We start from the raw sequence: 15,961 nt of genomic DNA, 5'->3' as shown, positions 1-15,961 counted from the left end.
AGGAATCCCTCCCCTGCTGCTAATCTTATCTTTATTACCTTGACCCGGAATTCCAAATTAGTCTCTTTCTACAAGTGATAGTCCAAATAATGCATAGGATTTTAAGGGTCATTGCAGGTAGTGCCATAATGAACTTACATGGAAAGTAAAATAGAAATTAGTGGTGTTTACTATGGCTAAATGTGAATTTTCTAGACCTAAAGGTAGAACTAGAGATGTTTCTTTGCCTACGCCAGGTTTAATGCCACTTCCTGTTAACCATCGAGGAGGGTAAGGCCTGTGGAATGCATCACGACATAGGGTAAGGTCCCTCCCCCCCGCCCCCACCCTGGACATGACAAAACTGTGGCTTCTCATGGGGGCAGGGATGTAAGCAGGTACCCATCTCCATCTCCTATTGAACACACTTCTGTCCCCACACAAAACTAAACAATCAACAGTTCGGTCTTCTCAGGTCTCGGCCAGCCAGTCACTCTTCCTGGGTTAGATGCTCCTTTTCATCTCCAAGCACTGACACTCTTCCCTGCCTTCAGGGACTACTCCATCTTTTGGTACTAAATTTCTCAATGTAGACATGGGTGAAGTTTTCTTCAGGACATCTGTGGAGCTGGAGAGGGGTGTGTAAAGAAGAATTTAAAGTGATAGGGCACAAAGGTTTAGCTGACCTGGAGGGTGAAAGTGGGAGAGAATGAAAAATAAAATCACCTTTTCTATTTGTTCTCTCTTTTCCAGGAAGAAGAATGAGATAGAAATTAATTTCACTATCTATTTTCTTACCACACTGAAACCAAACCTCTGTTTATAGTTCTGCCCAGTGTTTCACCAAGGTGAAAGGAATATTGAAATTACTAAACATCTAGCTGACACCAACCAGTACACCAGTTTGCTTATGTCAGTAAAGACAATAATTTTCACTAGATCACGAGATTCCAAAATATTGTTGGGGAAAATATGAGTAGGTATGTCTTATCCCCCCGAAGAGTTTGTTCTTAGTGTTCCAATAATTCTAGAAAACAGTGTCTGCTGTATGCCCCTCTTAGAAAGCCACATTCATATTTTAAAGAATATTCTAAATTCTGATATAAATAATCCTATTAAACATTGCTTAACTCATTGTTTTCCCATTTCACTTACGTCCCCACCCTTTCAAGAAGTGCCTATACATTATTGATTTTAAGGATTATGTTAATATTTTGAATATTTTGATTGGGAAAAGATACTAGAGCTGCCCCTGACTCTTCCTCACCATTTGTAAATGCATGTTTGGAGCTTGATAACCCCTCTTCAGAGAGGCTATGGCGATACCAGCAGAACTAAATTTCTTGGCTCCTACCCTCTCGTGTTGATTCTAAGGAAGACATTACAATTTGGTAGTAAAAATAGCTCAGGAGATTGTAAATGGTAAAAGCAGAGGGAAAGGGAGGCAGAAAATGATAAGAGATGTAGCTAAATATTTATATATACCAAAACTGAAAACATGAAAAACGTTCCTTCTGAAATACATAATTAAGCTCAAGACAGAGTAGGCAGATGGAGTCAGTAATTACAGGTTCCTAATGTATCTAAAATTCACCCAGAACGAAAGTGTTGCTACTAATTTTGTAGCTTCACAATTTATATAGCTTGTTGCTGTGTAAAACAGGCTCTGCTCCATTAACACTTGATGTTCCAGTTAGATAGCTTGAATTTTGAAAATCAGCCTAGCAGAGAAAAGCTGCACAATATTTGACCTACTTAGACAATTTATGTAAAAATGAAATGTAAGCTAAGGTTATTATGCAAGTATTATAATTTGTACTACTGTCACCCTCATTGTTGTTAGAGCTGTTATAGAAAAGATCCCGGATCCGGAACCTCATTTCCTTTCAAGACATATTTGTTGAATGCCTGCTACTGGTTACACATGCTTCTGAGCCCTTGGGATACATCAGTGGATAAAAAAAGATTTCTGTCCTTGTGGAGCTTCCATTCTGGTAGGAACTGGGGAGCAGGGAGACAAAAATAAATAGCACACAAAATGAGTGAGTAAATTGTGTACTATATTAGGAAATGATAAGGACGATCATAAAAGAGGAGATTGTGTAGAGTAAATAGATTTACCAATAGAATAGTGGAAGCAATGCTCATAGACTAGAACATGATATGGGGGCAAGACTGAAGAAGTTGGCTGTGTGGGTATCTGTGGGAAGGGGAGTGGGAACAGTTAGTGCAGAAACTAGAGGACAGGACAACGTCATGGAGCCTGTTCAGGAACAGTGGGAGGTGAGATTGGCTGGGGCTGGCTGAGAGAGTGGGAGAACCTTATGACATGAAGGTCAGAGAGGTGACACAGGGAGATCATATAGAACCATGCTGGCCACCATCAAATTCTTGACCTTCACTCTGAGGAAACTTGGGATTTGTTTCAAGAGTGCAATAACTGACTTACATTTAAATTTAGGACCAAATGACTAAAGGATTTGTTTCAAATTCTCTTCAGATTTTATACGGGCTCATATTTTTTTATGTGTATGATAATAGAAAAAAAAAATCAATTCAACCACTTCGTTCCTAAACAAAAGGGTGGTGATGGTGTGGTGTGTTACTTTTAACAAACAGAGTTATTTTTCAGAAAAAAAACACTATAATGCTTTTCATAAAAGGTACCTGTTTGTTATCACTTTGGAAGTGACAACAGACTCTGCCAAGTCCATGCCAGGACCACCACCTTTGCTCTACTGCCATATGTAGATTCAGTTTCTCTCCCCAGGGACCGAGTTCAGAGAGCAACCTCAGAGACAGCTTCACTGACAGTGAGGAGAATAACTCAGGAACTCCAGTCCATGACCCCACACTGGCAACCCCTGCCCCATTCCGTGGTCAGGATTATAATTCTGCATATTTTTTACTCTCATCTCCCCATTCCCTTCAAACTCAGGAAAAGCCATAGAAAGACACATTTACTCCCCATACGAATCACATGAGAAACCCTCTCAAACATTTAATTAGCCTGGTTCCAGCTTCCCCATGCCAACTGCCAATCACGCACACCTGAAGAGGCCTTTTTTTTTTATCATAAAACTTCCCCTCCTCTCCTGCCTGTATTAGAGTCTCTGCCAAAAGCAAGTGATGATGGCTGACACCCTTGCTATTGAAAGCTTTGAATAAATAACCTGTTTTCATTTTTATTATGTTTACTGATACAGAATTATCTCCATTCCCCACAAACATGAAAGAAAACATGGAGATGGCAGGGAGGAAAGAAGTGCCCCGGGAAAAAAATACTAGTTCAGTGTCTCAAGTTTCTCCCAGTTTTGGGTAGACTGGTAGATTAGGCAGCTAGGACCAGCCAGCCTTTCTTCTTGTCTCCCATGAAGGTTCTGGTAGCCCTGTAAAGCTTAAGTGCCTTTGCTAATTTGTAGTCAGTGCTTTGGAAAGCCATGGAGGTGTTTGCTAGCCACTTTAATTAACAATGGGGCAGTTTGCACACTTCCATCTTCCACTGCGTGAAGTCCCCTTGGCCCGAGACGCCGGCATGCACATCTAGTACAGCCTGCCCACTGCTGTTTGCATCCAACACCTTTTCTTTCCCCTACATCACCTCCTTAGGTTCCACGGAGCTGGTGGTCATCGCTCCCTATGTAAGGGTGGTGAGCCAGGCTGGGCCTCTCAAAATTATTTTTCTTTATCATCCTCTTCTGCCCACCACAGGAGGTTTGAGCATCTCCAATCGGTCTTTGCTTTCAGATCCATTCAGGATGATTCTGGCAAACCTGGAAAAGAGATTTCTACGTATAAACCTGAAGGAGAATTTGCTGCCGTTCCCAATGGCCCCTGCCAGCCCTTGTTGTTTCTGGAGGAGACACTGGGATCACACCATAGGGAAAATTCTGCTGGTCACTACTGCAGAATCATCCATGCTGGTCACAATTGTCTAAGCCACCCAGTACAGACAGAAGTTCCTTTGGATGCGCCCCCAAGGGGATTTGGTTGAACCTGAGGCACCACCACAGCTGCTGATGTTGTGAGCAGAGAAGGCCACTGGGACTCAGTGAGGGGTCTTGCTGGGCAATGGCACGTCACAGGTACTCTCCAGGGGGAACAGCCGCGTGGCCTGGTGAGGTTGTATGGAGGCCGTCCTGGATTGTCGACACAGGCAGGGTGGTGTAGGGACATTGAGGAAAGCAGAAGTCAAAAAGACATACTACCCTTGGCACGATTCGGATGACTTTGCCATTCTGCATGGAAGCCTCTCCAAAAGCAGGCAATTTTTGCTGTGTTTGTTCTGGTAGAGAGGTCACTGTTCCCTGAGGGGAGAAGGGTTCTTCTTCCTCTCTGGGCCAGGTAGGGAGCTGGCAGACATTGGTTGTGCTGCTAATTTTCCATCCCTACTCATGGTCCTCCTCAGGCCACTGATTCTCTGTGTTGCTGCTCTAAATATTCTCAGAGTAGGTATTAAAGATGGGAAGGGCAAGCTCCGTGAAGGTTTGCTGCTTGCGGTTAGCAGAGATGCTATGGTGTGCCATGTGGATGAGGAAGGAGTTGGTCAGATCAGCGGAAGGCTGGGGCTTCTGAATGATGGTGTAGCTCCACAGCTTGGAGTCTTGTAGCTCTGGAGCAAATAAGTGGTCCTCATTTTGTTGTCCTTCTGGCCCATCAGGAAACCTGGGTTTCTTCCCACGTGCAATCCATGGACACTATCCACTCAGGCCTGTGTGGGTCCTTGCAGTCAGAGAGTAGCAGCGCATAAGGCTTTAGTTCATTATCTTCATGACCCACATCCATCCATTGATCTTTCTTGATTTTCACTTATGTGCTCCTCTTGCTGAGATTGAGAATGAAGAATTTCTCAAGCCGGTTTTCACACTGAATGGACGTGTAGAAGGGAATACGGCATTGTCCTCTCAGTACCTCAGTACAAACACAAAGATTTTCCATATTCTTAGCCATAAAACACATTTAAAAGAACAGAAGTCACACAAGGTATGTTCTTGGACCACAGTGAGCTTACTAGAAATAAATAACAGAAAGATATCTAGAATGACCCCAAACAGTTTGAAATTAAACACTCTCCCAAATAATCTATAGATCAAAGAGGAAGTCCCAAAGGGAATTGGGAAATATTTTAACTTAATTAAAATGTAACATATTAGGAATAGCAAGAGCTATTTTTTTTCCTATTCTATTTTAAGTACTGATTCAAATTCTCCAAATATGTCTTTACATTGATATTTGAATTCAACAGGCTTCCCTTGGTTTTTATTATCAAAATTTGTATACCTGAATTGGATCAAATTCTACCAGAATTTGTCAGAACAGCAGCATTCTACCTTTCAAAATAAGACTGAGGCAACATTTATTTTGGAATGTGCTACGTACTATAGTTTTATAAATAACTTGCATTTCTTACCATAATCAGATATTTCAATATGATTAGTTTATTCTCAAAGCACAAAGGTTTCTTTCTATGACTATCATTGAATCCTACCAATTAGGAAACTGAAATCTAAGGACATGTGCCAATTAGAAATGCAATTGAAACTAGAGAGAGCCAGTTGTTCATATTTTCTGCGTCCTCTTTCCATTAAATTATCTTAGTCTCTTTATAAACCAAAGGGTAAGTTCATATGGCTCAAAATATTAACTAAAATTGTTTCCTTGTTTATGTATTAAAAACAATGGCCAATCGGTAACTCTTTCTGTAACTGTTTCTTCTACATCCTTTCTTCCTCCTAACTCACTATTCCTTACATGAGATGCCAGAGTCACAAAAGACAATTCATTTAAAATAGCTCTAGTGACCAACATATTTTCATGTTCAAAACCTTCACTTCCTTGATTTCCTCTTCCAGTCATTAAATTTTCATGATTCTTCTACAAGTTCTTTAAGAAGACCACCACACAACCGTCATCCTCATCATTACCACCACTACTACTAATCTTTATAGAGGATTTATTAATACATGCAATGTTCTAATGTTTGGTCTGTATTATTTGATTTAATCTTCACAAAAACTCCAAGTGACAGAAAACCCTGAAATTTGACTCAATTCTCTAGGTTGGGTCAGAGTTTGGAAGACTGTCCTGAAGGATGAATTCAATTTCTAATCCTTTTTAGAAAAATAGCCTCTAAGTTAGAGTAAATATAGATCCATATTTACAAGCCCTGAAGGAAGCATCCATCTCCCTGACATGTCTTTCATTTTTGAATGTTTGTTCTCATTACAGACATACATTTGTTTCACTTTCAAGAGAGGAAAGATAAAATTAGTATATTTAGCTTTTTCCTCTATTATTTCTTTTGGTTTTGGAAAAGCTCCTAGGGCCAAACTTATACACAAAGGAAGGTCTGTAGTCCCAGAGAGGCAGCATGGATGTGGTGCCGTGGAGATGTGGCTACAGAATCAGCAGACATCTGGGCATTGGATAACTAGCCGAAGAACCAAGCACTAAATGAAGCAGTTGTACCTCAATTCCCAGTTGCTCATGAGGCTTCGGTGGAAAGAACACTGGACTAAGGTCAGCAATCAGGGGGTTGGTGTTCTAGCCCAGCAACATGAACTTGAGAAAAGTGCTATTCTTTTCTAGGCCTCAGATTTTTTTTCTCTTTGAGAAGAGGTCCTTCATTGGAAGGAAATCTGATGTAGAGGTAAAGGCACCAGTTTTGAAGTGCCACAGAACTGAAATTGAATACGAGCTCTGCTCCTCACTATGGCTCAGTTGTGCCACAGGGAATTATCTGATGGACTTTTTAAGAATGTGTGTTTTATTTCATATACTTTATAAGAAGTTAAATAGATACTCATTTCTTAGGAATGTTTTGAGGATTAAATTAGAACATGGTTAAAATGCTAAACAGTACATACCCAGTAAATGTACCTGACATTCTCTCTTTCTTTTTACTTCTTTCACCTGTATTCCAAGGGTAAGCTAAGGAGTCAATTTGTTATAAATCTGTTCAGATATGCTCTCTCTTCTTGAGTCAGTATTCATTATTTTTGTGTTTTTAGGAATTTGATCATTTTACTTATATTATCTAAGGTTTTTTTGTCATACAATTATTTTTAGTATTCTCTTATAATTCCTTTAATTTATGTATGGTCAATAGTAATGTCCCTACTTTCATTTCTGAATTTAGTTATTTGTGTCATCTCTCTTTTCTTGGTCAACCTAGCTGAAGTTTTGTCAATGTTGTTGATCTTTTCAAAGAAACAACCCTTGGCTTCATCGATTCTATTGTTTTTCTCTATTCTCTATTTAATTTACTTCTTCTCTAATCCTTATTTCCTTCCTTCTACAGGCAACAGAACTAACAGGTATGTGTCAGATGTTGGATTTAACAGAAAATATATCTTAAAGTAGCTATTCTAAATACATTCACAGAACTAGAGGAAAGCATTATTAAAGAAGTAAATGAAGGTATGATGACAATGTCATAAAACTAGAGAATATCAGTAAAGATATGGAGATTATAAAAAACCAAATGGAAATTTTACAGTTGAAAAATACAATACCTCAAAAATTCACTAGACAGCCTCAACATTAGAAACAAAATGAGCTGATAGAAAGACTTAGTAAGCTTGAAAATAGAGTGATAGAGTTATGCAACCAAAATAACAGTGGGAAAAAGAATGAAGACAAATGAATGGAGCCTCAGAGACCTGTATGACACTATTAATTGTGCCAACATGCACATGATGAAAATAACAGGAGGAGAGGAAAGAGATAAATAAAAAAGAATAATATCCAAGAAATGTGACTGAAAAATTCCCCAAATTATTTGACAGATATAACCTATATATCCTAGAAACTCAATGAGCTCCAAATAAAATAAAGGTAAAGAGACCCATAATAAGATACATCATAGTAAACCTAAAAGTGAAAGGCAAGGAAAAAAATCTTGAAAGCATCAAGAGAAAATAATGCATCACTTAAAGTAAATTCAAATAAACAGTTGACTTCTCAGAAGAAACAATGGTGTTCAAAAGTAGTTGAAAATTGGCACCAATCTTTAGTTTTTTTTTTTTTTTTTTGGAGCCTTACAAAAAAATTAAGTTTATACTAAAAATAAATCCTTGACTCCCTTCTTCGACATTCTCACAGCTCTTAGCTACTCTAGAGCTTCCTACACTTCATTTACATATTCCACTTTACCAAGAACTTTCTAGAAAGGCTCAGCCTGGCTGCCCTTTGTGTTTTTGTTCATATATATATATATATATATATATATATATATATATATATATCTCCAGTGTTGTCTGATTGTACCCATTTGAAAAATTCAGCTGACAGACAATGAGAACTCTCTTTAGGGGATAAGATAGTAATGAGTTTAAGCAGGTAAATATCAAATTCTCTTTATTAAGAAGGGCTGGACTATGGTAATACAAATTAATCTGTGGGATCGGATTAATTAAGGTGTTTTGTGGGTCTTCACTTTGAAAGAAATGTTTGAACCAACATCTGAAAAATGACTAGTTTTAGCTGTGTGAATAATGGTAAAGGACATTTTAAGCAAAGAGGATCATTTGCACAAATGCCCTGAGGTGGGAATGAGACTGATGCACTGGAGAAGCAGGAAAAAGAGAGCTTTGTTGGTTGAAGCAGTGAGTAAAGTTTCAAATGGCTGAGGTAAGGCTTGGTATAGACAGGGACCAGATGTGTTAGACTTTGTATTCCACATTAAGTCATGTTTTTCTCTATTTTCCTTTTGATAGCTGACTTTAATCACGAATGCTTAACCTGCTCTCATTGACCTACCTGGAGAGAATCCACTGAAGTGCAATATTTTAATTCAGAGGGTTCCAAAGGCACATGGCTTTATTATTTTTAAGCATAGAGAAAAAATGGAAATATTCACATGGTGGTTATTACAAGTTCCAGAAGAGATGTTTAATGGGGTGGATGAGGCTCACCAATAAATTAGCAACATTTGCATATAATTAGTCCTTCGAGGCCTTATAAACCAATTCTTAAGAAAACTTCAAAGTTGTATTTATATTCAATTTTTTTTTTTTTAGAAAAAAAGCATTTCTCTCAAATTTCAAATAAGGGAGTGAGTTAAAGAGATTTTACTAACACCACTTGCCTCAGCTACTAAGAGGCTTTAAATTCATATGCAGGATCTCCTAGAAGAGAATTTGTTTTGATTGCAGATCAGGGAATGAGGAAGCCTCCCCGCCTGAGGTAAAAAAAACAAACAAATAAGCAAGCAAACAAACAAGCAAGCATTTCCTTCACCTGATTTAAAGAAGTCTTTGGAAATCTGCCCCCATCTGCCACCCAGAATTTGTATTTTATCTACTTTGATAAACTTGTCTATCTTGATTGTATTTAGTACTACATACTGGGAGTGGGAAAAGGTAGTGGGGAGAGAGAGTTGTAAGGAAAAACACTGTGCTGACTGCTCAAATCTGTTCCCCAACCAAAAGGTGATATGTATGTGATTGTGTAAGCGGAGAGGGATCATTTTGTTGAGCATGAATGTGTGAGATTTTATGAACTTAGCTTGTTGAATTTGAGTATTCTTGTGTTTTTGTGATTTTTGCATTTCATTCAGTGAGATATGAACGTATGTGATACGTATGTATGTATATGTATATGTTTAAAATTTATTCATAAAACAATAAGCTGAGCTTGTTTTGGTCTATATATTGCAAGTCCCTTTTCTTTGGATGTCTATCTGTGAGAAGCTAGTGAAATGGAGACTGACTTATTTGTGTTTGAAATGTCTGCCTACAGCTACTTATTTCCTGTTTAACTATTACTGATCAACTTGTGAGTCAGTCAGTGACATTTATTGATTTTACTGTGCTGAGCAGGAAGAGACGCTAAATATGGAGACCTTGACTTTAGAGAACTCATAACAACAAAGAAATAGTAGGACTCAAATAGCTAAATATAGTCTCCCCTCTTGAGCAAACAAATGAAGGCAATTCTCTTCAAGAGCACTAAAGAGTGAAAGGGTGAGAAAGAACAGTGTTCTTGCAGATAGAAATTTTGATTCCTTTTTTCTAAGTCCCATCTCGTGGGCTATATATGTCAAGAAAACTATTTATTGGTAGGTTGGCTTTCATGTTGAGCCATTGGACATAATGTTGATGAAAGACCATCCAAACCTGTATAAAGCTTTGTAAGAGTTCATTTGAGTCAAATTTGGAGGACATGCCCACACACAAAATCTCAACAGATTGACAAAATGTTCCAGAGAATAACAGTTTTGCAGCTTATTTTACACATTTAGAATCAAAGGAAAAAACGTACAGAAGTTTACATGAAATCCATTAGTGGTAGATTAGGGAAGCAGGAGAAAACAAGTCAGGGACATCTCTAGGATTTCATAAAAAGCAAAATGGAGCAATGCAAGCTACCTTTACATTAATAGGTAGAGGATAGTTAACAGCATTTGCAGTAGATAGAGATGGTAAGTAGGCAAAAAGGTAACAATGAGTTTTGTTATCTTGTGCTCTGGTGTCGGTGGCTGTGCTTTTGAGGGGTTTGGAAAAGAAAATTACTCTGACATTTCAAAGGTATGTTATCCTAGATGCATAAGAACCATAGACAGGGCTCACTTAAGGTAAGGATTGAACTTTGCCATAAGCCTGGGATGTAACTACCCACCGTGACTTTCCCAGTTAGTAATTTATGATGAGACTTTCCTGTGTCATTACTTTCTATCGCTGGGCTTGCCAGGCTTGCCAAGTAGCCCTTAAGCTTGTCGGTTCTACTTATGTAGACCCTTTTCATTCACAATGCAATAAACTCCCATCCTCTATTCTTCTTTCTCACCAGTGAATACTGAGGAGTATGACATTAGAGGACTTGTTCCTTTCTTATTTGGCAGTCTCAGTTGTACAGATAGGAAAAAAAATAAACATAAGAAAGGGAAAGGTCAGGAAGAAAGAGGTGAAACCAAGGAAGAAAGGCGCTGGAGGACAGTCGGAAAAGATGCAGAAGTAGGGAGGGAGAGATCTAGATTCTAGTAATTACTTGGCGATTCAATATGCCCAATTATGTCCTCTAACTCTTCTGATACTAGAATAAAATTATGGTCCTCAGTTTTCAAAATGTGTTCTGTGTAGGCATTCTCACAGGTCACCTTGGTGGATAAGTGGTGGGATTTTTATCTACTTTACAGTATGAATTTGATTGGGGAAAAAACTCTGTTGCTAATAAGTATTTGAAAATCCTTGGTAAAGTACTCTATCAGACTCCTGGTTGCAAAACTCTCACAATTGAGCATTGTCCTAGGAAGGCTTGACCTATCAGGATGCGGCTTCTGGAAACTACAGGGATACTCTTATTTCATCATTGTCTGATCACCTGAAGGTGACAATTTCCTCTTATAGTCTCCTGGAATTCAAAAGAAAAAAGATTTTTGAGAAGACTACAGAGGAGCTAGCTTAAAAATTTCAGTGATCTCAAGGGAGGCAAAATACTCCCAGTCTCATTTGTAAGATCCACTTATACTGCCCCCCATTTTCTTACTCTCCTAGTATCTCTATTCCTTTTTTTATTTTACACCAGATTAAATTCCATAGTCAATTAATATGACTACTAGTTTTCATATATTTCAACCTCCTTGTGTCTCTAATTATTCTATTCTCATGTTGAAAGTCATAGTACTGCTTAAAAACAACTCCTCACCTACTCAGGGTCGCATCAATATAGCTAAATGTGGCTGGAGAAAAACATTTTACCATAGTTTAACCACTCAGGTTAAAGTATGACCACAGATGTCAACTACATCCTTTATTGCTCAAAAATCAAACTATATTTTCCTAGTCCATTCATTTTATTACTTGCCTAGAGGGTTATTTCACATATTCTCTCTTCAAACCCCATTGTCATTCGGCTTTCTATTTCATTAGGAAAATTGAAGCCATCAGAGAACTTCCACAAACTTTCCCTACTCCAGCTCCTCACATACTAGCATTTGTGTCCATACACTTAACCTTCTCTTCTATTACTATACAAGGATTATACATACTCCTATTTAATACCAACCTTTCCGTATCACCCTTTCACCTATTAAAGTACTTCACTCAAAAATGTTCATCTCTGCCTTCTATCCCATTATCTCCTACACTATTGAATTATTACACAAGCATTCAAACATACTGCTATTTCTTCTATCTTAAAAAAAAAGTTTCCTGATCTCACTTTTTCTTCAACTACCATCCCATTTCTCTATTTCCCTTTACAGCAAACTGTCTAAAAATATTTTTGCTCATAATGCCCTTTCTTCCATTCTTTCAAACCCACTCCATTCAAATACTTCCCCCCCCCCCAATGAAACTGCTTTTACTAATGTCACCAATAATCTCCACATGTTACGTCTAATTATCAATCTTGAGTTGACACTTTACTGGACCCATCATCAGCATTTTACACAGCTTATCATTCCCTTCCCTTGCAAACTCTATTTAGTTTTTAGGATACTGTGCACTCATGGTTTTCTTCCTTCTTACTTGTCTGTTTATTCTCAATCTGTTTTGTAGGTTCCTCTTCTTCTTTCTCAGACATTTTATCTATGATGTGTCCCAGGACTCAATTCTTAGACCTTCTCTCCTTTCTATCTATATTCACTACCAGGATGAAATCATCTCTAGAGTTATGGCTTTAAGTACTATTTATATGCTAATGACACCCTGCCAGGTTGTCTCCTCTGAAATCTTCAAGTATCCATCCAGTCAGTATGTTGCTCCTGACATTTAGACTCATGTCCAATTTCCTACATGACACCTCCACTTGGATGTCTGTTGAACATCCCACAATTATTTGTGTTCAAAACAGAACTCTTAACTTTTCACCTCACTCCCAAACTTACTCCACTCACATTTTTTTCATGTCTCTTAATGGCACACAACTCTATTCTTTCATTTACTCAGACCAGAAATTATTGTCTTCTTAGTATCTCTCACACCCCACTTTCAGTCCAATAGAAAGTGTTCCAGTTAAATTTTACATCCAGAATCATATCACTTCACATTTTCTCCAATCTAAGCCATTATCTGCTTTTATAGATTATTAAAATTGATTTCCTACTGATTTACCTGCTTTCACTTTTTGCCCCTCTACAGTCTATTCTCAGCACAATGGCCAGCGTGTTCATAATAAAATGTAATCAGGTCATTCTACTCCTCTGCTCAGAACATTGTGGTCTTCTCACAGCACTCAAAATAAAAGCCAAAGCTCTTATAATAACCTGTGACATCCTATGTGCCCTAAATCCCTATTAGCTCTCTGAACTTACCTTCTACAATTCTCTTCTCACTCCATAGAGACACCTGGACCTCCTTATTTTATAAGCATATACCAAACATGCAACTGCTTAAGAACTCTGTATAGTCTTTTCTTCTGCCTGTAATTCCTTCCACAGATAGTCACATCTCATTACCTCACCCCCTTCAAGACTGCTATAATGTTAATTTCCTAACGAATCTCACCATTATTTGAAACCTCATATTCATTATCCAGCACTCTTAAACCCAAAGCCTTTGTATAACTCAAATATGAGAAAGGAATCACTTTCGGTCTTTAAAATAGAGGACGTTTAATATAGGGAATTGGTGACAAAGTTCTTGGATGAGTTGAGAAATCATAAAGGATGGAGAGGCAACCCAGACATTAGCCATCCCATAAGACTAGAATCTCATAGGACTAGAAGATGAAGAAAGGGTTACCAGAATTCAGAATCTGGAGGTGCCTGGCGTGAGCTAAAATCATGATGGAGGCTGCCCAGCCATAGCTGAGAGCATAGAAGAAGGGACTATTTGGCTAGATGGCACAGAAAGCAGAGAGATGTAGGAGAAACACCCAAACTTCTATCCTCCTTCCAACTCCCGTTGTTTCACATTGGTCAAAACTACACAAAACCCAAAAAGGCTGGTGAACTTCAGAAATGTAGTTCCCTATAATGCATCATAAAACTGATGTGGACAGAAAGGAAGTAGGCAATTGACTTGCACTTCTATCTTCTAAGTGTTCTAGATAATGCAACTGGTTTATCATCTTTCTACTCCCACAAATCAAAGGTCCACAAGGGTATGGATTGTTTTCCATTTTATTTAGTGGGATAGCCCTAACATTTAGAAATGTACTCGCCACGTAGTAGATGCTAAACATATTTGTTGAATTGAGTGAATATGGCAGAAGATGAGAGTGGAGAAATGAATTTGCTTCTTAACATCACTAAACTAGTTAATTATTATAAATAATTATAAATTTAAAATAATTATACATTTATAAATTATAATTATAAATAATTATAAAACTAGTTAATTACTTTTATGAGTTAAATTTATTTACCTAACGTGAAAATTTTTATTCACTAGAAATTACCCATCAGGACTTATTGGAGAAAAAACTTATCAGAGTGAAGGAAATAAATTCAAAGTAGGTGGGATGCAGAAAACAGAACATAACACAGCTACCTTCCACAGGCCACTTTTGAGGATATATAGACATAGTCTTTTGTGTACTGGAGAAAGGAGGGAAGGGGAATACTTATTCAAGTGTCAGAAAGAGTTCCAGGGAGGAGTGTATGTGTGTGAAGTAAAGATAGAACAAGAAAGAGGTTTTCGAGCAGCTGTGCGTTAAAAGAATAGAGTGAAAAACAATAAGGGGATGAGAATTTTAGGACATGTTACTGTGGACTAGGAGTCAGATGCCCTTTAACAGATTATGAGTGGTAACTGTAAAGATAGAATAACCCTTAACTACCTGTTTCCTCTGATCCGCTTCTTTAAAATTAACAGTACCAAGACTGGGACATTAGTGGCCCCTGGATAATATGAGTTACACCTTACATCAATCTGCGTCAGTCTGGTTCACAAGATACGTATGTTGGGCAGTATCACTACCTAGTTTAGGAAGCTAGATCTTTCTAGTTATAATACATATTCACCAACAAGGAATGTTCATATGACTCTTATGTGTTCTCATTAATTTATTCAGCATATGTTTACTTAAGGCCTGCCTCAGGCTCTACAAATGCTAGAGCTACAATAGTGACACAATTCTTGTTCTCGAGGAGCAGGAATACACGTGGGGTCTATGAGGCCCGAAAAAGGAAAAAAAAAACAGATGAAAAGTTTAATATTAGAAAGCATGATATAAACTATAAGATGCTAGGTAATTATTTTTTTCTCAATGTGATAATTTCTAATAATGACCCTCAGTGGGGGCATAGTTACTACCTAATTACTACTATTCCGTTTCCCATAAAAATAAAAATTTTAAAGATAATGTGGAAAGTGCCCTTCAAAGAAAAATGATGTGTTACCTTCTATTTATCTCTGATGGAGAAACAGCCTTTAAAACTCCTAATAGCAGACTTTTTTTCTTTCCTCTTTGATTCCACTCAACTTAAGTCCTGAAATGTTTAATGTACATCCTTGAGCCCTCATCTATAAACTTTTGTGAGAATATAGAGATCAATTCCATATTATTTCCTAAAACCCAGACTCAAGAGTTTAAATGCAATAAAAAGACCTGTAAACCCTCTTGTAAGGTACTTCTGAAATAGAGTACCTTCGTCTGGTTCCTCCTGCTTCATTTTTCTGCAATAATTGGTGAGAGCATTTTCTCTTTCACTCAGCTGTTGTCTTCCATAGCAATATTTTCTTGGAGTTCAGCCTTTCCTTTCTGACATCTCCCATATCGAGGACTCTCCCTCTGCTTGCCCTTTAAATGTTAACCTCCCAATATGTCCTATACCATTTTCCCAGGATTCTACCTATTTCCATCCTCTACCTTCTCTTCCATTTCCTCATTTTCTCTTTCTCTTTGCCTCTCTCTTTTTTAATCTTCTGCTCTAATCTTTTAACTTTCTTATTTTCTCTTTTCTCCACCTAACTTTCCACACTTTCTCCTGGAACATCTTAGATACTCCCAGAATTTAAACATTGCCATTATGTTGACTATGTTAAAAGGGACATTTCTATCACAAAAGTCTCTAATGGCTTCCAGATGCACAATT

The sequence above is a fragment of the Rhinolophus ferrumequinum genome, chromosome 11, assembly GCF_004115265.2.
Source record: "Rhinolophus ferrumequinum isolate MPI-CBG mRhiFer1 chromosome 11, mRhiFer1_v1.p, whole genome shotgun sequence".
NCBI lineage: Eukaryota > Metazoa > Chordata > Mammalia > Chiroptera > Rhinolophidae > Rhinolophus > Rhinolophus ferrumequinum.
Note: the sequence above shows the minus strand (reverse complement) of the source record.